Source organism: Mauremys reevesii, linkage group 12 (assembly GCF_016161935.1).
Source record: "Mauremys reevesii isolate NIE-2019 linkage group 12, ASM1616193v1, whole genome shotgun sequence".
In the NCBI taxonomy this organism is placed as follows: Eukaryota; Metazoa; Chordata; order Testudines; family Geoemydidae; genus Mauremys; species Mauremys reevesii.
Window position 1 is genome coordinate 51,012,892 of NC_052634.1, and position 20,680 is coordinate 51,033,571.

Below are 20,680 nucleotides of genomic sequence, written 5' to 3' on the forward strand. Positions count from 1 at the left end.
ACCCTCCCCGTCGGGAATCGAACCCTGGTCTCCCGCGTGACAGGCAAGGATACTCACCACTATACTAACGAGGAAAGGGACATGGTGAGTGGCCCCAGCTCCCACAGACCAGCTATGGTCAGCGTACACCTACACCGTCGCATGGGCCCCAGCAGGCAAAAACACCCCTGGCCCTCTTCTGCTTCCCAAAGGCTTTGGCCACAGCAACAGCCCTGGCCCTCCTCACCTGCCCTTGCCCAGCAGGACGCCTTTTCGGGCCTACACAGCTCGTCACACAACACCCGCCTGGGACCTTGCCCTCCCCTACCAGCTCAGCAGCACCTTTTTTCCTCTCAAAACCTCCTCTTGCCACCCTCCCCCTTCCACACTTCACACTCACCTCATCACAAACTCACCCACGGCCCCTTTGGCTTCTCAAGCGCCTCTGGAGGGACGCAGCTTCCCTGGCACGCAGATCGTTCCCTTCAATGCGCACTGGACGGACATTCGAAACACAGCCCTTTCCAGGAGGGAATGCGCTGCTTTTGGACCCTGGCGCCCAGCAAGAAGTCCTGGTACTCTTTTTCTGACCGATGGACCCCACTGACTTGCCTTTACCAAGCAGAAACTGAGGACCGGCTGATGGCTCTCTTTGCAAACGGACGCCATCAGACTGAGCCACGAGGCGTGCTGCAGGATAGCCCCTCCCCACCAAAAAGCAATGCCGTGACCCGGATTCGAACCGAGGTTGCTGCGGCCACGGCGCAGAGTACTAAGCACTATACGATCACGGCCAGGCGCTGGAGGTGCAGGTTAGCAGCCCAGCGGAAAACGCTCAGCTCTGCGCTCTCGGGGCGGCCACCTACCTCGCCGGCGGCCACAGGTCTTTCTCAAGTCTCCCCATTACAGTCACAGGTCAAATGCTGAGCAAAGGAAAAAAGAGAGGAAGCCAATCCCATGCCTGTCCCTTTTCTGTCTTCCTCCACCCTGGACCAAGTCCCTCCCCGTTTGTCTGGGCCATTGTCCTCATGGCCCTGGCCAGCCTATTTCCCTTTGCCGCTCTGAAACGTGCCCCCACGTGCAGGCCCCGGGGGAGGCTTTGGCTAGGGCGAGCGTGTCCTTGCGAGGTAACTGTCTCTCTGGAGGTGAAAGTCATCAGTGCGGGGTGCGAAGGGAAGTGGCCGTCGAAGGAGAATACAAGGCATGTGGCGGGCAGGCCAGGGATTTCTTTGTCCCCCCTTCAAAAGGGGTCATCCTCCCCGTCGGGGAATCGAACCCCGGTCTCCCGCATGACAGGCGGGGATACTCACCACTATACTAACGAGGAAAGGGGCACGGTGGGTGGCCCCAGCTCCCACAGACCAGCTATGGTCAGCGTACACCTACACCGTCGCATGGGGCCCAGCGGGCAACAACACTCCTGGCCCTCTTCTGCTTCCCAAAGTCTTTGGCCGCAGCAACAGCCCTGGGAAAAGCCCTGGCCCTCCTCACCTGTGTTAGACGCAAGAGCCAGATATATGTTTAGGCCAAATGTATGCTAATGCAATTGTCATCCTCCCCGCTTATTTTTCCAGTTGCTACCCATGCCAAAAGTTACACGAACACAGGATATATACATATATGTGATTTATATATGTGAAAAGGGGGATGAGTTAAACAGATGTTCCACGACCATGGGAAAGGAATGTGAGGAGGGGGTAAGGGGGAACAGATGCTTCCTAATTATGACCAGGCACAAATGTAAAGAATGCATAGGTTAGCAGAATTCGACACGCAAGGTTTTTTTTGTTCATGGGTATAAAAGAACATGCTTCGGACCTGTACGGTGTGCTCTCTCTCAGGCACGAGCCGAGAAAGACACCCACTCAGCTGATTGAATAAAGAATCTGGTAACCGTCCCCCTGTCTCTCCGTGCCTCCTTGGGGTAATTGGGACAGCTCCAGGGGGAACGAGCCTATTTGGCTAACAATGGCGAGCCAGCCAGGAGTTCTCTCCCTGTAGGGGACGTTTGACCGGCGGCCGAGGACGACCTAGGAGAGTGGCCACCTCGGGCTGTGGTTTGCTCGAGCTCCAGGTCGCCTCAATCGGCCGGGACGGCTGCGCCCCCTCTATAGAGAACTCCATAGGTCACGGAAGCAGGGCGGACGAAGCGGAGGGGAGTCCAACTGCCGGACGCGGCCACTCCAGGCGGTAAGTGCGTTTGCCTGTCGGGTTTGAGGTATAATACCTAACAGGAGCGCCCCTGCAGTGTAGGTTGGACACGGGAACCCTCTAGGTAGCACGTGCATGGGATAGTGGACTGCAGTATGCTATGTTGTTATATCAAATGTATAATGTTCCTTGTTAAATGATTACTTGCCAATGACTAACTCCACCAGTTCGTGGGCTGTTCTGGGCAATTACTGGGACTTGGAACAACCCCAGGGATTGATCCTGTTTTTGACAATTGTTTTCTTGTTCTTTCTATTAATGTTTTGTTGGAAACCGAAATTATAATCATTTGAGCAGGCAGTTAGGGAACCTGTGTATGTATGAAAGGAGTGAATGCCGCTGACCAGGTCTGGGACTTAAGCTGATCCTAGCCGCCCCAAGATTTCTGCGAGAGGAAACTCGATGACCAGAAAATCTTGATCGCAAGGGGGGTCAGCCGAACCTCGTGACCCAGTGGAACCCTGAATGAATGATACTCCTCTTCTTCTTTCCCTCTAATAGGTCAGGTCAAAATATAATGGGGTCCTCTCAAAGCACCTTTCCTGGGACACCCTTAGGGTGTATGTTGAATAATTGGAGAGCGTTTAGACGCCAGGCTGACTATGGCATTGTATTATGTAAGGACAATCTTATAAAGTTCTGTACTCTGGAATGGGCATCACTCGGGGTGGAATGGCCCGAGGGGGGAACACTCAAACCAGAAATCATACAAGCTGTGCATAGCGCTGTAACCCAAAAAGGCAATTGGGATCAGTATCCTTATATAGATATTTGGCAGGACCTCGCGGCCAACCCCCCCCCATGGTTGCAAAAATGTAAAACACGGACTATTAAAACTCTAATGGCCCGTGCCCCCATTAGGAAGGCCGGTACTCCTGTCAAGAAGTCTTGTCCGCCAGCTGTAATTCCCTCTGCCCCTGATCCCATGCCCCCTCCCCCTCTGTATCCCGGCCTCCCGGTCCTGGCAGCCCCAATAAAGGGCCCCCCTCCCTCTGAGGATATCGCCTCAACTGCAAAGCAGGAGGACCAGTCAAGCATCCCAGGAACCTCCAGGCAGGAGCCCCCTCAAACCCCCTCAGGCCCCTGGGAGAACACTAGGAGCAGGACAACGATTCACCTCAGCCCCGCAATACCTTTCACAAGGAAGGTGGGGAAGATACCACCTGAAGATACCCAACTAACCCTTACTCACTCCCCAGACGGGGGTGAGGGTAACACGGTGCACACAATGCCCTTAAGGGAGGCTTTAACCTCAAACGGTCAACTCACTATGCTTTATGTCCCCTTCACTAGCAGTGATTTATATAATTGGAAGCACCAGAATCCCCCGTTTTCGGAGGATCCAGCCCCGCTAACGACAGTATTCGAGACCTTGATCTCGGCCCATAATCCTACCTGGGGCGATATGAGAGTAGCTCTAAATACCCTACTCACTGCCGAGGAAAGGCGTTTAGTCTTCTTAAAAGCCCGTGAACAGCTAGAAGAGACAGAAAAAGACCCAGCCAAGCTGGCAGAACTATTGCCAGAAAACCCTCCTGATTGGGGCATGGTACGGTGATTTAGCTAAACACCGCAACTATGCCGCCGCTGTAGTACAGGGCATGAAGCGCTGTATTAGAAAAACACCAAATTGGTCTAAGCTGTATAATGTTCGACAGGAAAAGAGTGAGAATCCAGCTGCCTTTTATGAACGTCTGTGTAACACTTGTAAGAAATACACAGACATTGATCCGGACAGTGACAATGGAAAGCAGGTGTTGATTCCCCTCTTCATTGGACAATCTTATGAGGACATCAGGAAAAAGTTGCAAAAATTGGAAGGGGCATCGGGTAAAAATATAAGGGAGCTTTTAGAGATCGCAATAAAGGTTTATGATCGCAGGGACGATGAGGAACGAAAGAAAGGGGCCCGCGTATTGGCACTGGCCCTAAGGGAGGGAAATGAGGAGAAGGGGGCAAGGCTAAAGGACGACCAGGGCCACCGAGTAAGAGTAAGGGAAAGGGTCCCGTTTAGGCGAAATCAATGTGCTATCTGTAAGGAGGAAGGACATTGGAAAACGAATGCCCCGGCGACATGCCAAAGGAAAGAGCACACGGACAGGGTTTTTCCCTCCCCGTTTACTACAACGGTACAGGACTTTCGGAGAGAGATCCTCCCCATAGGGGGCCGGGGACCCAGCGGCCCCTCCTGGCAGCACAAGCTGCCAGCTTGGATCCCACGGTAAAATTAAAGTGGAGGGCGGCCCAATAGACGCCCTAATCGATACTGGGGCTACCCTTAGTTTACTCCCCCTCGATAAGGCTCCCCGGGGTAGGGCTCCGGGACGTGCTGTTGTTCAAGGGATTGAGGGACAGACTACAGCTTTGGAGAAAACTCTCCCTCTCCTAGTAAAAGTCGGGGACCAACAGATCTCTCACCAGTTCGTCTGTAGCCCCTCCTGTCCCATAGCACTGCTCGGACGAGACATCCTCACTAAATTACAGGCGGAAATCTCATTCGAGAATGGGACAATGGAAGTCAGGGTCCCGAAACAACAAACCTCTAACTACCAGATGGCTCTCATAAGTGCTAGAAATCACTCCTCGGAGTGTCAGGGGAGTGGCGAGAGCCAGTTGCCGGGGGTTAACTCTGAGGTTTGGGCGGAGGGGGGAGGAACTGCCCGAGCTAAGAATGCTGCACCAGTGCGAATCTCCCTTAAGGCGGGAAGTAGTCCGGCCCGAATTCGACAATACCCCCTTAAGCTAACCATTCGAATCGGGCTGAAACCTCTGATTCAAAAATTCCTGCAGTGTGGATGGCTAAGAGAAGGCACATCCCCATACAACACTCCGATAATGGGAGTGCCTAAGCCAAATGGACAGTATCGATTGGTCCAGGACCTGAGACAGATTAACAGACTAATAGAAGCCCCCTACCCAGTTGTCCCAAATCCCCATACGATTTTAGGCCAAGTACCTAAAGACCACGGGTGGTTCTCGGTAATAGATTTAAAAGACGCCTTCTTTTCCATTCCCCTTGATTTAGAATCTCAAAAGTTGTTTGCTTTTGAATGGGAGGATCCGGACACCCACTACAAGGCCCAATATCTCTGGACCGTTGTCCCACAGGGGCTTACCTGTGCGCCTGAGATTTTTGGCAGCCAGCTAAAAAGGGACCTGGCTCCATTCCTAGCTAACCACCCTGCATGTAACATAGTTCAATATTGTGATGATCTACTCTTAAGCACTGAAACAGAGGCAGCATGTAAAGAACACACAATAGAGCTCCTTAATTACCTTGGGGAACAAGGATATAAGGTTTCACGGGAGAAAGCTCAATTAGTTAAGCAACAGGTCACCTTCCTCGGGTATCACCTCTGCCAAGGGAGTCGCAGTTTGGGGAAAGAAAGAATTCAGGTTATACTCGACAGCCCTCAGCCCCGGAACCCCCGAGAATTAAGAGCATTTCTGGGACTGACTGGCTTTTGTCGACTCTGGATTCCTGACTATGGGGGAAAAGCTAAACCATTATATGAGTCCCTAACTAAGGAAGGTTTGCTTCACTGGGGATGGACCAAGGAAATGGAAAAAGCATTTCGAGAGCTTAAAGAATCCTTGGTTCAGCCTCCTGCTCTGGCCCTCCCAGATTCCCGAAAGCCATTCACCCTATACGTGCATGAAAGGAGAGGGGTGGCAGCTGGAGTCCTGTGCCAGAGGTCAGGGCCAACCTGGCGACCCATCGGGTACTATTCAAAAGTCTTGGACCCCGTCGCCAAGGGATGGCCTGCCTGTTTACGGGCCGTAGCGGCAACCGCCCTCCTCGTGCAGGAAGCCGAAAAATTAACCCTGGGTGGAGATACTGAAGTTGTGGTCCCCCACGGGGTGCCTCAGATACTGGGAACTGGTGCTGGGGAAAAGCATCTAAACCCCAGCCGACATACTAGATATGAAGTGGGGCTCCTGTTGGCCCCCAATCTGACCTTTAAGACAGTCAGTTCCCTTAACCCGGCCACTCTACTGCCCGACCCTCAGGCCTCCTCTGAGGCCGGTCCTATTCATGACTGTATTGAAGTCTTACAACAAGAGACCAAACCCCGATCTGATCTCTCAGACCTGCCCTGGCCCAACCCCGATGTTGAGGGATATGTTGACGGGTCTAGTTATGTGGTAAATGGCAAGCGATTTACTGGGGCGGCAGTAGTGATTAAGGATAAAGGGATACACAAATTTAAACTCAGCCCCAACTTATCTGCTCAGGCAGCAGAACTAGTGGCTCTCATTGAAGCTCTCCGCAGGAGCCGGGAAAACCCTTAACTTGTATACTGACAGTCGGTATGCCTATATGGTAGTGCATGCACATGGGACCCTGTGGAGAGAAAGAGGATTCATTACGGCCTCAGGCCAAAAGATTGCACATGGGAGCCTCATTAAAACGTTGCTCGAGGCCCTAATGCTCCCTCTCCGGGTTGCCGTGATACATGTGCGTGCCCATGGGAAAGCCCCAGAGGCCGAACAGCGGAGGTATAACCAGCTAGCTGATCGGGCCGCGAAGGAGGCCGCCCGAGACGGGGCCTTATGGCTTCTCATGGTTCAGGATACCGAGGCTAAAACCCCTCCTCCCCAATACACGGCCGAGGAGATAGGTCAAGCCCAGGCTGCGGGAGGCCGGCAGGTTTCCTCTGGATGGTGGAGACTGCCTGGGGGAGAGGTTTTTGTCCCCAGGCCAGTACTCCAGGAAATCTTCCGGCTCTTGCATAAAGAGGGACATTTGGGGTCTGGGGCAATGGTTGATTTGGCCGCCAGATCCCTGAAGGGACTAGGTATGCACATGGAAGCCCAAAGAATTGTTAGTAACTGTGCCGTCTGTCAGCAAACAAACCAGAGGATGTGGCCCTCCTGCCCGATGGGAGGCCGACCATGGGCTATGTTCCCTTTTCAAAGGTGGCAAGTGGACTTCGCTGAGGTGCCCCCTTGCAGGGGCTATAGATACCTGCTTGTATTTGTGGATCAACTTACCGGATGGGTGGAATGTTACCCCTCCCGGCATTGTCAAGCCCGGGCTGTTACCAAGGCCCTGGTACAAGAAATACTTCCTCGTTTCCATCTCCCCGAAGTAATTGAGTCTGATAGGGGAAGCCACTTTGTTTCACAAGTGGTCCAGCAGGTGTCCCGGGCTCTCGGCATACAGTGGAAACTGCATACACCCTGGAGGCCGCAGAGCTCGGGTCAAGTGGAAAGGATGAATAGAACTCTCAAAGATACTCTTACTAAAATATGCACAGAATCTAACTTAAAGTGGCTCGATGCTTTGCCACTCGCCCTCACCCGCATTCGGAGGGCCCCGCGAAAGGGTCTTAAACTTTCACCCTTTGAGCTGGTCTTTGGATTTCCTCCCCGAGTACTTATCCCGGGGTTCCGGGAGGACGTAACCTGGGAAGTGGGAAATGACTTGCTATGGAAACAGGTCTCCGGGTTGCAATCTGTTTTGTTACAGCTGCATCGCTACGCGGCGCCTTTCCAGGCCCTTCCCTTGGACCAGACCGTGCATCCATTCCGGATCGGTGACCAGGTCCTTATCAAAAAGTGGAAGCGCGACCCTCTCACGCCGAGGTGGGACGGTCCACACACTGTTTCGCTCATCAGCCAAGCCGCGGTTAAGGTCCTCGGGAGCGACAAATGGACACACCACACACGGGTTAAGCGGTTCCTGACCCCGAACCTGGAAGCCGAGTCAACAGAAGAGGACATCAGCCCTCTGTCCGCCCCGGCTCCGGAGGCCCGGGGTGGCACGGGCGAAGACACCGTCTGGGAATATCAAGGACTAGACGGACTAAAAGGATTGTTTAAGAGAAAATGATGATGCATTTACTATTAATACTATTGTTTGTATATTCGCACTGTTATTCTGATTGGGAGAATAGGTTTGTGCAACTAGGGGAGACAATAGCTAATTCCTTTAATCTTAGCAGCTGCTGGGTTTGTGGGGGTCCAGGGGATTGGAATGAGTGGCCTTGGGTAGCCCAGCCAGTACAAGCTAAATGGTGGATTAGTAACTTGAGTATAGTCCATGATGGAACGGGACATTGGACTGAGGATAGCAGTCCCTGGCGCCTCTATTCTTCTGGAGTAGGGATCCTTTGTCTAAATCGGACTCGACAAGAGGGAGTGTATGTGGGTGAAAGTCGATGTGATTGGACCCTATCTCTAGGGTTTGACTGCCACGATCACCCTAGTTGCCACACGTATGACTGTTCTAAATATCAAGGGCGATGGAACGACACCCACGTACAACTCACTAATCATAGCTGGGTACCATGTTCCTACCAACAGCATACTGGCGAGGGTTGTAAGGCCGTAGGACTGGATGGGTTCTTTGATGCCCTCTTTTTAAGTTGCCAGCGCGATAATTCTATCAGTAAGGACCATGTGGTACGCTGGTACCAGTGGGCATGGCAACACTCTAATGGAACTCGGGTAACCCATTTTAACCATTTCTGGTCTACAACCAATAATCCTAAATTCGGTTGTAATTGTGGTTGGAGGGAAGGGGCTGGGGCATGGAAATGTGAGTATTGCAATCCCGAAGGTACGTCCATCGTGCTAGGGGGTCCCCTAGAGATGGGTAACTCTTTATACTATGAGGAGCCGGGCCCCGAGGACTACCCCGAGACTTGGGAGGGCCCCTTTGCAAAAGGAAATTGGGCCCTAAAGGGTCACTATTGGATATGTGGGCAATACGCTTATCGGAGATTGCCCCCAAATTGGTCAGGAATATGTTACGTCGGCTACATTAGGCCCTTGTTCTTTCTACTACCCCAGGTGCAGGGAGGCAAACTGGGAGTTAAGGTATATGATGATCTGATTAGGGAAAGGCGGTCTGTGGATTCCTCATTAACCGTTGGAAGCTCCCAAACGTGGGGAGCTCAGGAATGGCCTCCTGAGAGAATTATAAAACATTATGGGCCAGCTACATGGAATCCAAATGAATGGATCGCAGGGGCAAGAGAGCCCATTTACAACTTAAATCGGATAATCAGGCTGCAAGCTATCTTGGAGATAATAACTAATCAGACGGCTGAGGCCCTTGATCTCTTAGCTGATCAGTCCACTCAGATGAGAAATGAGATCTATCAGCACCATCTAGCTCTTGATTATTTGTTGGCAGAGGAAGGGGGAATCTGTGCAAAGTTAAACGAGTCTAATTGCTGCTTACAAATAGATGATAATGGAAAAGCAGTAAAACAGATCACAAAGGAATTGAGGAAGTTAGCCCATGTCCCGGTTCAAACCTGGGGTGGGTGGAATACGGATTGGTTTACGTCCTGGTTGCCGCAACTGGGATGGGTCCGAGAAGGCTTTCTTCTCTTTGTACTCTTTATTACAACCCTATTGACCCTAGCTTGCTTCGCTCCCTGTGTAGTCACCTTGGTCCGACGAATGGCGAACCAAGTAATGCGTCAACAAATGATGGCTATGTATCAGCCAGTGAAGGCTGAGGACTGGGGGCCATAGGGCTCTCAAAATGCTTTTTAGGGGGGAATTGTTAGACGCAAGAGCCAGATATATGTTTAGGCCAAATGTATGCTAATGCAATTGTCATCCTCCCCGCTTATTTTTCCAGTTGCTACCCATGCCAAAAGTTACACGAACACAGGATATATACATATATGTGATTTATATATGTGAAAAGGGGGATGAGTTAAACAGATGTTCCACGACCATGGGAAAGGAATGTGAGGAGGGGGTAAGGGGGAACAGATGCTTCCTAATTATGACCAGGCACAAATGTAAAGAATGCATAGGTTAGCAGAATTCGACACGCAAGGTTTTTTTTGTTCATGGGTATAAAAGAACATGCTTCGGACCTGTACGGTGTGCTCTCTCTCAGGCACGAGCCGAGAAAGACACCCACTCAGCTGATTGAATAAAGAATCTGGTAACCGTCCCCCTGTCTCTCCGTGCCTCCTTGGGGTAATTGGGACAGCTCCAGGGGGACCGAGCCTATTTGGCTAACACCTGCCCTTGCCCAGCAGGACGCCTTTCCGGGCCTACACAGCTCCTCACACAACACCCGCCTGGGACCTTGCCTGCTTAGATAAAGATTGTAACTCTATGAAGTTAAGTTTTAGTCACTAGAAAGCTTGTTTTGTTTGTTTTACTTGTAATGATATCTGTGCCTTCTGTTCTTACTGATTATCATGTAATCCTGCCTGCCCGGCCCGGGTCCAGCGGGGCAGGGGCGCGGCTCCTGCCTGCCCGGCCCTGGGTCCAGCGGGCCGGGGGGGCGGCTCCTGCCTGCTCGGCCCCGGTACAGCCGCGGGGGGGGGGCGCGGCTCCTGCCTGCCCAGCCCCGGGTCCAGCCGGGGGGTGGGTGCGGCTCCTGCCTGTCCGGCCCCCGGGTCCGGGTCCAGCCGGAGGTGGGAGGGGGGCGCGGCTCCTGCCTGCCCGGGGCCGGGTCCAGCTGGGGGGGGGCGGCTCCTGCCTGCCCGGCCCCCCGGGTCCGGGTCCAGCCAGGCGGCGCGGCTCCTGCCTGCCCGGCCCCCGGGGCTGGCCCCGGGTCCAGGTAGGACGGTAAGGGAACAGGGAGGGTGTGTTGGATAGAGGGCAGGGGAGTTGGGGGGGGGGAATGGATTAGTGTCGGAGCGGTCAGCGGGCAGGGAACAGGGGGATTGAACGGGGCAAGGGTCGGGGGGGAGGCAGTCAGAAAGGAGCAGGGGTTGGATGGGGCAGTGGGGGGGCAGTTAGGGGTAGGGATTCCAGGGACAGTCAGGGGACAGAGAGAAGGGGTGGTTGGATGGGGTAGGGGTCCCAGGGTGCCATCAGGAATCAGAGAAGGAGTTGGATGGGGTGGCAAGGGGCAGTCGGGACAGGGAAGGGGGTGGATAGGGCATGGGTCCTGGGGTGGGGGCTGTCAAGGAACATGGCGGGGGTTGGATGGGGCAGGAGTCCCGGTGGGGGGCATGACCCCTCATGGGGTGAGGAGGAGGAGGAGGGAACCGGTTGTTAGCATTTTGGCAGCTCATCACTGGTGAAAACTATCAAGAAATGCAAATCCTCGAAGGAGCCTGTGCCAGAAACCGGGTGGTGCAGAAACCACAGCCCTATCCCCACCTCTGATCCACCCTTGGCTGGCACTGGATCGTGCCCCCTGTGCCCCCAATCGGCCCCGTGAGCCCTGGGGGGCAGGGAATAGCCATGGTGCTGGGCCCCCCATCCAATTGAAGTATTCAATGTCACAGTGAATGGGGATGGGGTGTGTGGGTGTCAAGAGTGGGGCTGGGGGGAGTGAGGATCAACACTTTGTCATGGGCAGATCATGCTGGTCCCAGGGTAATTTCAGGGGGTTCTGATTCCCCACTCAGCCAGGGGGCTCCCCTCTGCGCTGAGGAGCCCTGGGGTGGGTGGGTGCAGGGGCTGGGTGTGTGTGTCAGGCTGGGGGAGCTGCCTGGGCAGAGGGGCTGGAACCAGGGGCGGCTCCAGGCACCAGCACACCCAGCGCGTGGGGGGGGGGGGACAAGCTGCAGGGGGGGGGCTCTGCTGGTCACCGCGCGGGCAGCAGGCCCCCCAACCCCTCCCCCCCACTACTCCCCGCGCCCCACACCCCACCCCGAGCTGGGGGCGCACCCAGGAGTCCTGGCTCCCAGCCCTGCCCCTCCCCCGTATTTCCATATGGCTCCATCCAACAGCCCCGCCCCCGAGTGGGGAGAGACGAGGCCAAGGGACACGCGAGTTCTCGTCACGAGCAGGAGAGGGGCGGGGCCGGGGCTCTCTGGGGGGCGGGGATGAGGCGTTGCGCTGGGGGGGGGAGGTGTCAGGTTGACCCAGGGACCCGCCCTCACCTGGGCTGGAGAGGACGGAGGCGCCCCGGGGCAGGCTGGGAGTTGTAGTTCCTGGCTCGTCTCAGAGCGGAAGGACGCGCCGGTTGCTCAGACAACGCGCCCCCTCCCGGTGCACTCTGGGAAGCGTAGTTCTCTCTCTCTCTCTCACACACACGCGGCCTCTATTGGAGGAGGGGCTGCAGCTCATCACTTCGCCGCGCCCCTCCGCGCTCCCTGATTGGCAGTGAGTGCGCGGGACAGAGACTCGGCGCGTGGGGGGAGGCCCAGGTTCCTCGCCCGAGGCTGCTGCCCCGCCCCTCCCGGGCGCTGCGGCCGTCAGTTCGGGCGGGGGCGCAGGGCAGAGGCAGCGCGGAGTGAAAGGGCTTCACCCCCCCAGCTGGGCCTGGGGGGCAGCTCCGGGGGGGGGCTGAGCTGCCTGGGAGCAGCCCCACAAGCGGCAGCCTGGGGCCGTGGGGCCCCTTAGCCCCCCCCCCCAACCTGCCCCCGCAGTGTCCCCCGCTGTGACCCTCCCGCCAGCCCCGCCCCCGGCGGCCCCGCCCCCACCCTGTCTGCGCTGCCCGGCCGTGCCCTTCACCCCCCACTTCCCTGGGGGGAGGGAGAGCTCAGTGGTTTGAACATTGTCCTGCTAAACCCCAGGTTCTGAGTTCAATCCTTGAGAAGGCCCCTTAGGGATCGGGGGCAAAAATGGGTCCTGCTAGTGCCGGCAGGGGGCTGGACTCAATGACCTTTCAAGGTCCCGTCCAGCTCTAGGAGATTGGTATATCTCCAATTATTACCTTTATTGCCCCAACCTCCTCCTCCCCTCCTCACCACTCCACCCTCCTCCTCCCCTCAGCGTCCCACCCCTAACTGCCTCCAGCCCATTTCCCCATGGCTGGGCCCCACTTTCCCATCCCCACCGACCGAGTCCATCCCAGGGTGTGAGGTTCCTCAGCTCCAATCTCTGCTGCCCCAACCTGCCGGGTTCCCCTTTTCAGCCACTGTAGGGTCCTCCAACCCACCCCACCCATCCACTCTGGGCTCTCTAAATCCCACCTTCCCACAATGCACCTTGGTAACCCCACCCTCCTCTATCCCTAATCCCCTAGTCCGCAGTCGAGAACCGGGGCTGGGAGTGGGGCCGTTGCTGGGGAGAGGGGTGCAGACAGGGGAAAGGGGTTGAGGCCGAGCTGGAATCCAGAGGCCCAGGCTGAGGTGGAGTTGGGGAAGAACTGGGGCAGAGTGGGGCTGAGTGGTGCTCCCTTCATAGGGGCTGGCTCAGGCCCTGAGGTGCCCCCATGCATGTTCCTCTGTGTCCCCCTAGGAGTCATGCCCCACATTTTGGGAACTACTGAACCCTACTTGCTAAGCAGGGGCTAGTGATGCCAAAGCCCAGGGAAAGGGAGAACAAGCGGGGCCCCTAGCACTGGAGCCATGTGAGGGGCTGCAGGAGCGGGGCAATGGCTGGTGGCCCAGGGAGTTAAGGGCAAAGGGGGCACAGCAGGGGCAGGAGTTAGGGGTGAAGGAGGTGCAAGGGCTGGGAGTGCAGGAGCTAGCGGTAAAGGGGGAGTGGGGATCGTCCAGGGGCAATGGGGAAATGCCAAAGTACAAGCTTTGCCCAGGGCACCATTTTCCCTAATGCTGGTCTGAGCAAACAATTGGAAATGACCCTTCAGTGAGACCAGAACCATAGTGTAGAAAAGCCCCTTTGTTAAGTGGTGGTGGCTGAGGGCTTAGGGAGATGGGTTAAACAATAACAGGCATTTTTCTGTGGAGGTTTGATTCTTGCCTGTTAGGCAAGGCTGGTGTGTGGTGTCTCCATGGCTGCACTTTCAGTGTCTGATCTGCCACAGGGAGCCAAGTCTAGACATATTCAGAGGCTCTATGCCAGGGTTTCTCAAACTTCCTTTCACTGCAACCCCCTTCTGCCAAAAAAAAAAACTCACTACATGGCCCTGGAAAGAGGGATCAAGCACCAAGCCCCTCCCCACTGAGCAGAGGCAGGGGAGACAAAGCCTGAGCTCTGCCCCAGTTAGGGGAGAGCAAATCCAGAGCTTGAGGGATTCAGCCCTGGGTGGTGGGGCTCAGACTTTTGGCTTCAGCCTCAGGCACCAACAAGTCTAATGCCAGCCCTGGCAATCCCATTAAAACAGGGTCACATCTCACTTTGGGGTCCTGACACACAGCTTGAGAACCACTGCTCTATGTTGATGGGAGAGAGTTTTCTGTGGGTGCAGTTAATCCACTTCCCAAGAGGTGGCACCTATGTCAGTGGGAGAAGCTATATCGGTGGGTGCGCAAGCTGTGGTGTTTACCACATTTAAGAAGTTTAATCAAACCCCATTTTTAAAACCACCTGTGGTCTGGGAATGGCAAAGGACCTCGATGAAGCAGGGTTTGTCCTTCAAAGTCCTGAAAATCACAATTCTCTATTCAGCTCATTGTGCTGGTATAGCTCAGTGGTAGAGTGGTTGATTGCAGCTCCAGTGATCCTCAGTTTAAACCCCAGTGTTCTCTTATAACCTTCTTTCCTTTTTTTAAAAAAAAGGAAAACATTTTCATTTCCATTCTCCATTCTGTTCAGGGCTCCTCTATACGGGAGGGAGGGAGGGAGCCCCTGTGTTTATATGAATGTAAACACTCAAGATTTTGCTGTCCAAATGCATAAAAACCTAGCAAAGCTGTCCATCCGCTGAAATCAGTTCCAATCCTCTAAGTGTCTAGTTTATTTTTCATCAATTAAACAAAGGTATCATATGAATGCACATTTGCAGATCCCTCTTCTCCAGGAGATATGTTGTGCAGAAGAACAAGAACCACATACAGCTGTAGTTCAGGAGTCTGATGACAAATGTTCTGAGGGCTGGAAAAAATGCCTTCTAGTGAGCTATTGAACAAGCTCAACCTGTTTAGCTTATCAAAAGAAGATTGAAAGGTGACTTCATTGAAGTGTTGAAGGGCCTTAATGGAGAGAAAAGGTTGTGTATTAAAGGGCTCTTGAATCTAGCAGAGAAAGGAATAACAAGACCCAGTGGCTGGAAGGTGAAAAGAGACAAATTCATATTACAAATAAGGCACAAATATTCAACACCGAGGATGATTCACCACAGGAACAAGCTACCAAGGAAAGTGGTGGATTCTCCATCTCCTGATGTCACTTAATGAAGACTAGATGCCTTTCTGGAATGTGTTTGCCCCAAAAGTAGCTCTTGTGTCATACAGGAGGCCTGTGATATGCAGGGGGTCAGATTAGATGCTCTAATGGTCTCTTCTGGTCATAAAGTCGACTAATTTCTGAAAAACTGAGTGTAGCATTGGGAGCAGCGTCTGATGTTTTCCTGTCTAGCCGGCTTGCTTCCTAGAACGAACGCTCCTTGAGTGGGGTGATCCACAGGGAGTAGCTCAAACCTCCCAAGTGCCTGGGCAGGAGCAGGACATTAGCCCAGCAAGGGAGGGGTGTGGCAGTGACATCACAAAGGCCTTTTGCAGGACCTCAGACTATTGGTCAAAGGTGGTGGGGAGGTGGTGACCTCACAGAGAGATGCTGACATCAGCCAGGCAGGACAGGGGCGAGGGGCCAGGGAAACCTCAGAGACCCTGTGGCTTTGCTTCAGCAAGTCTCCTTCTCCAGGTCTCTCTTTGAGGACTGAGAGAGTATTCGGGTTCATGTACGTGAGCGCCAGGAGGAACCTCTTTCGAGTTTTCTCCTTCCCTTTTCCTGATTTTACTAGAAAACAGCCGTCCCTGTTTAGAAGGTAAGAGCCTCCTTGAGGTTTGAAACCTGTTCAGTCTGATCCATCTGGTGACAGTTGAATTCTAGGCATGGAAAACACGAGCTTAAGGAGGCAGAATTTTATTCCGTACCTGGGATTTTGTCCCTTAAAATCACTGGGGACATTAGGGTTTGTTCTTTTTGTTTCACCTTTTCCTCCATCCATCCCTCCCTCCTTTCTCTTCGTCTCTTGCTTCTTTTGTCCTTTCTCCTGTTCCTCCCAAAACCAGGAGCAGTGTCGGGGTGTGTTTGGGGCGGGGCAGAAGAGGGGATGGGCGGCACTGGGGACGGAGAGCTCGGGGGTGTGGGGCAGGGGCAGAGAGGGGATGGGCGGCAGTGGGGAGGGGGAGCTCGGGGGAGTTTGGGGCGGGGCAGAGAGGGGATGGGCGGCACTGGGGAGGGGGGGAGGGGGGGTTGGGGGGGGGGCAGAGAGGGGATGGGCGGCACTGGGGAGGGGGAGCTCAGGGGTGGGGCGGGGCAGAGAGGGGATGGGTGGCAGTGGGTGAGGGGAGCATGGGGGTTGGGGCAGGGGCAGAGAGGGGATGGGTGGCACCGGGGAGGGGAGCTCAGGGGTTGGGGGCAGGGCAGAGAGGGGATGGGCGGCACTGGGGAGGGAGCTCAGGGGATTTTGGGGCGGGGCAGAAGAGGGGAGGGACGGCACCGGGGAGGGGAGCTCAGGGTGGGGGTTGGGGCGGGGCAGAGAGGGGATGGGCGGCATTGGGGTGGGGAGCTCAGGGTGAGTTGGGGGCGGGGCAGAGAGGGGATGGGCGGCAGTGGGGAGGGGAGCTCAGGGGGTTGGGGAGGGGCAGAGAGGGGATGGGCGGCACTGGGGAGCGGGAGCTGGGGGTGTTAGGGGCGGGGCAGAGAGGGGATGGGCGGCACTGGGGAGGGGAGCTCAGGGGTGTTGGGGCGGGGGCAGAAGAGGGGAGGGGCGGCACTTGGAGAGGGGAGCTCAGGGGGTGTTTGGGGCGGGGTCAGAGGGGAGGGGCGGCACTGGGGAGGGGAGCTCAGGGGTGTTGGGGCAGGGGCAGAAGAGGGGAGGGCGGCACTGGGGAGGGGAGCCAGGGGGTGTTGGGGGCGGGGCAGAAGAGGGGAGGGCGGCACTTGGGAGGGGAGCCTGGGGGGTTGGGGAGGGGCAGAGAGGGGATGGGCGGCACTGGGGAGGGGAGCTCAGGGGTGGGGCAGGGTCAGAGAGGGGATGGGTGGCAGTGGGGAGGGGAGCATGGGGGTTGGGGCGGGGGCAGAGAGGGGATGGGTGGCACCGGGGAGGAGCTCAGGGGTTGGGGCAGGGCAGAGAGGGGATGGGCGGCACTGGGGAGGGGAGCTCAGGGGATTTTGGGGGCAGGGGCAGAAGAGGGGAGGACGGCACCGGGGAGGGGAGCTCAGGGTGGGGTTGGGGCAGGGGCAGAGAGGGGATGGGCGGCATTGGGGGTGGGAGCTCAGGGGTGAGTTGGGGCGGGGCAGAGAGGGGATGGGCGGCAGTGGGGAGGGGAGCTCAGGGGTTGGGGAGGGGCAGAGAGGGGATGGGCGGCACTGGGGAGCAGGAGCTGGGGGTGTTAGGGGCGGGGCAGAGAGGGGATGGGCGGCACTGGGGAGGGGAGCTCAGGGGTGTTGGGGCGGGGGCAGAAGAGGGGAGGGCGGCACTTGGAGGGGAGCTCAGGGGTGTTTGGGGCAGGGTCAGAGGGGAGGGCGGCACTGGGGAGGGGAGCTCAGGGGTGTTTGGGGCAGGGGCAGAGAGGGGATGGGCGGCACCGGGGAGGGGACCTCAGGGGTTGGGGAAGGGCAGAGAGGGGATGGGCGGCACTGGGGAGAGGGGAGCTAGGGGTGTTGGGGCAGGGGCAGAAGAGGGGATGGGTGGCACCGGGGAGGGGAGCTCAGGGGTTGGGGCAGGGCAGAGAGGGGATGGGCGGCACTGGGGAGGGGGAGCTCGGGGATTTTGGGGCGGGGCAGAAGAGGGGAGGGACGGCACCGGGGAGGGAGCTCAGGGTGGGGTTGGGGCGGGGGCAGAGAGGGGATGGGCGGCATTGGGGTGGGGAGCTCGGGGTGAGTTGGGGCGGGGGCAGAGGGGATGGGCGGCAGTGGGGAGGGGAGCTCAGGGGGTTGGGAGGGGCAGAGAGGGGATGGGCGGCACTGGGGAGGAGCTCAGGGGGTGGGGCAGGGTCAGAGAGGGGATGGGTGGCAGTGGGGAGGGAGCATGGGGTTGGGGCGGGGCAGAGAGGGGATGGGTGGCACCGGGAGGGGAGCTCAGGGGTTGGGGCAGGGCAGAGAGGGGATGGGCGGCACTGGGGAGGGGAGCTCAGGGGATTTTGGGGGCGGGGCAGAAGAGGGGAGGGACGGCACCGGGGAGGGGAGCTCAGGGTGGGGTTGGGGCGGGGCAGAGAGGGGATGGGCGGCATTGGGGTGGGGAGCTCGGGGTGAGTTGGGGCGGGGCAGAGAGGGGATGGGCGGCAGTGGGGAGGGAGCTCAGGGGTGGGGCGGGGTCAGAGAGGGGATGGGTGGCAGTGGGGAGGAGCATGGGGTTGGGGGCGGGGCAGAGAGGGGATGGGCGACAGTGGGGAGGGCAGCTCAGGGGTTGGGGGCAGGGAGGGGATGGGCGGCACTGGGGAGGGGAGCTCAGGGGTTGGGGCGGGGAGGAGGGGAGGCGGCACTGGGGTTGGGGCGCTCAGGGGTTGGGGCAGGGAAGAGAGGGGATGGGCGGCAGTGGGGAGGAGCTCAGGGGTTGGGGAGGGGCAGGGAGGGGATGGGCGGCACTGGGGAGGGGGCTCAGGGGTGGGGGCAGGGGTCAGAGAGGGGATGGGTGGCAGTGGGGAGGGGGCATGGGGGTTGGGGCGGGGCAGAGAGGAGGGCGGCAGTGGGGAGGAGCTCAGGGTGAGTTGGGGGCGGGGCAGAGAGGGGATGGGCGGCAGTGGGGAGGGAGCTCAGGGGTTGGGGAGGGGCAGAGAGGGGATGGGCGGCACTGGGGCAGGAGCTGGGGGTGTTAGGGGCGGGGCAGAGAGGGGATGGGCGGCACTGGGGAGGGGAGCTCAGGGGTGTTGGGGCAGGGGCAGAAGAGGAGGGCGGCACTTGGGGTGGGGGCAGGGTCAGAGAGGGGATGGGTGGCAGTGGGGAGGAGCATGGGGGTTGGGGGCGGGGCAGAGAGGGGATGGGCGACAGTGGGGAAGGCAGCTCAGGGGTTGGGGGCAGGGCAGGGAGGGGATGGGCGGCACTGGGGAGGAGCTCAGGGTGGGGTTGGGGCAGGGGCAGAGAGGGGATGGGCGGCATTGGGGGTGGGGAGCTCAGGGTGAGTTGGGGCAGGGGCAGAGGGGATGGGCGGCAGTGGGGAGGAGCTCAGGGGGTTGGGGAGGGGCAGAGAGGGGATGGGCGGCACTGGGAGCAGGAGCTGGGGGTGTTAGGGGCAGGGGCAGAGAGGGGATGGGCGGCACTGGGGAGGAGCTCAGGGGTGTTGGGGCAGGGGCAGAGAGGGGAGGGCGGCACTTGGAGAGGGGAGCTCAGGGGTGTTTGGGGCAGGGTCAGAGGGGAGGGGCGGCACTGGGGAGGGGAGCTCAGGGGTGTTTGGGGCAGGGGCAGAGAGGGGATGGGCGGCACCGGGGGAGGACCTCAGGGGTTGGGGAAGGGCAGAGAGGGGATGGGCGGCACTGGGGAGGGGAGCTAGGGGTGTTGGGGCAGGGGCAGAAGAGGGGAGGGCGGCACCGGGAGGGAGCTCGGGGTGGGGTTGGGGCGGGGACAGAGAGGGGATGGGTGGCACCGGGAGGGGAGCTCAGGGGTTGGGGGCAGGGCAGAGAGGGGATGGGCGGCACTGGGGAGGGGAGCTCAGGGGATTTTGGGGGCGGGGCAGAAGAGGGGAGGGACGGCACCGGGGAGGAGCTCAGGGTGGGGTTGGGGCGGGGCAGAGAGGGGATGGGCGGCATTGGGGGTGGGGAGCTCAGGGTGAGTTGGGGACAGGGGCAGAGGGGATGGGCGGCAGTGGGGAGGGGAGCTCAGGGGGTTGGGGAGGGGCAGAGAGGGGATGGGCGGCACTGGGGAGGAGCTCAGGGGTGGGGGCGGGGTCAGAGAGGGGATGGGTGGCAGTGGGGAGGAGCATAGGGGTTGGGGCGGGAGAGAGGGGATGGGTGGCACCGGGGAGGAGCTCAGGGGTTGGGGGCAGGGCAGAGAGAGGGGATGGGCGGCACTGGGGAGGGGAGCTCAGGGATTTTGGGGCGGGGCAGAAGAGGGGAGGGACGGCACCGGGGAGGGGAGCTCAGGGGTGGGGTTGGGGCGGGGCAGAGAGGGGATGGGCGGCATTGGGGGTGGGGAGCTCAGGGTGAGTTGGGGCGGGGGCAGAGAGGGGATGGGCGGCAGTGGGGAGGGGAGCTCAGGGGTTGGGGAGGGCAGAGAGGGGATGGGCGGCACTGGGGTTGGGGAGCTCGGGGTGGGGCGGGGTCAGAGAGGGGATGGGTGGCAGTGGGGAGGGGAGCATGGGGTTGGGGCGGGGCAGAGAGGGGATGGGCGGCATTGGGGTGGGGAGCTCAGGGTGAGTTGGGGGCAGGGGCAGAGAGGGGATGGGCGGCAGTGGGGAGGGGACCTCAGGGGTTGGGGAGGGGCAGAGAGGGGATGGGCGGCACTGGGAGCAGGAGCTGGGGGTGTTAGGGGCAGGGGCAGAAGAGGGGAGGGGCGGCACTGGGGAGGAGCTCAGGGGGTGTTGGGGGCAGGGGCAGAAGAGGGGAGGGCGGCACTTGGAGAGGGGAGCTCAGGGGTGTTTGGGGCAGGGTCAGAGGGGAGGGCGGCACTGGGGAGGGAGCTCAGGGGTGTTGGGGCAGGGGCAGAAGAGGGGAGGGCGGCACTGGGGGAGGAGCTCAGGGGTGTTGGGGCAGGGTCAGAGGGGATGGGTGGCAGTGGGGAGGAGCATGGGGTTGGGGGCGGGGCAGAGAGGAGGGCGGCAGTG

At 58.4% G+C, this 20,680-nt stretch overlaps 1 non-coding gene across 1 annotated transcript; it reads right to left on the reverse strand.

Moving 5' to 3' along the window:
- Positions 1-1,234: 1,234 nt before the first annotated feature.
- Positions 1,235-1,306, reverse strand: TRNAD-GUC. Its single transcript has one exon. It is a non-coding gene; the product is annotated as a tRNA-Asp (tRNA).
- Between the last annotated feature and the right edge of the window lie 19,374 nt (positions 1,307-20,680).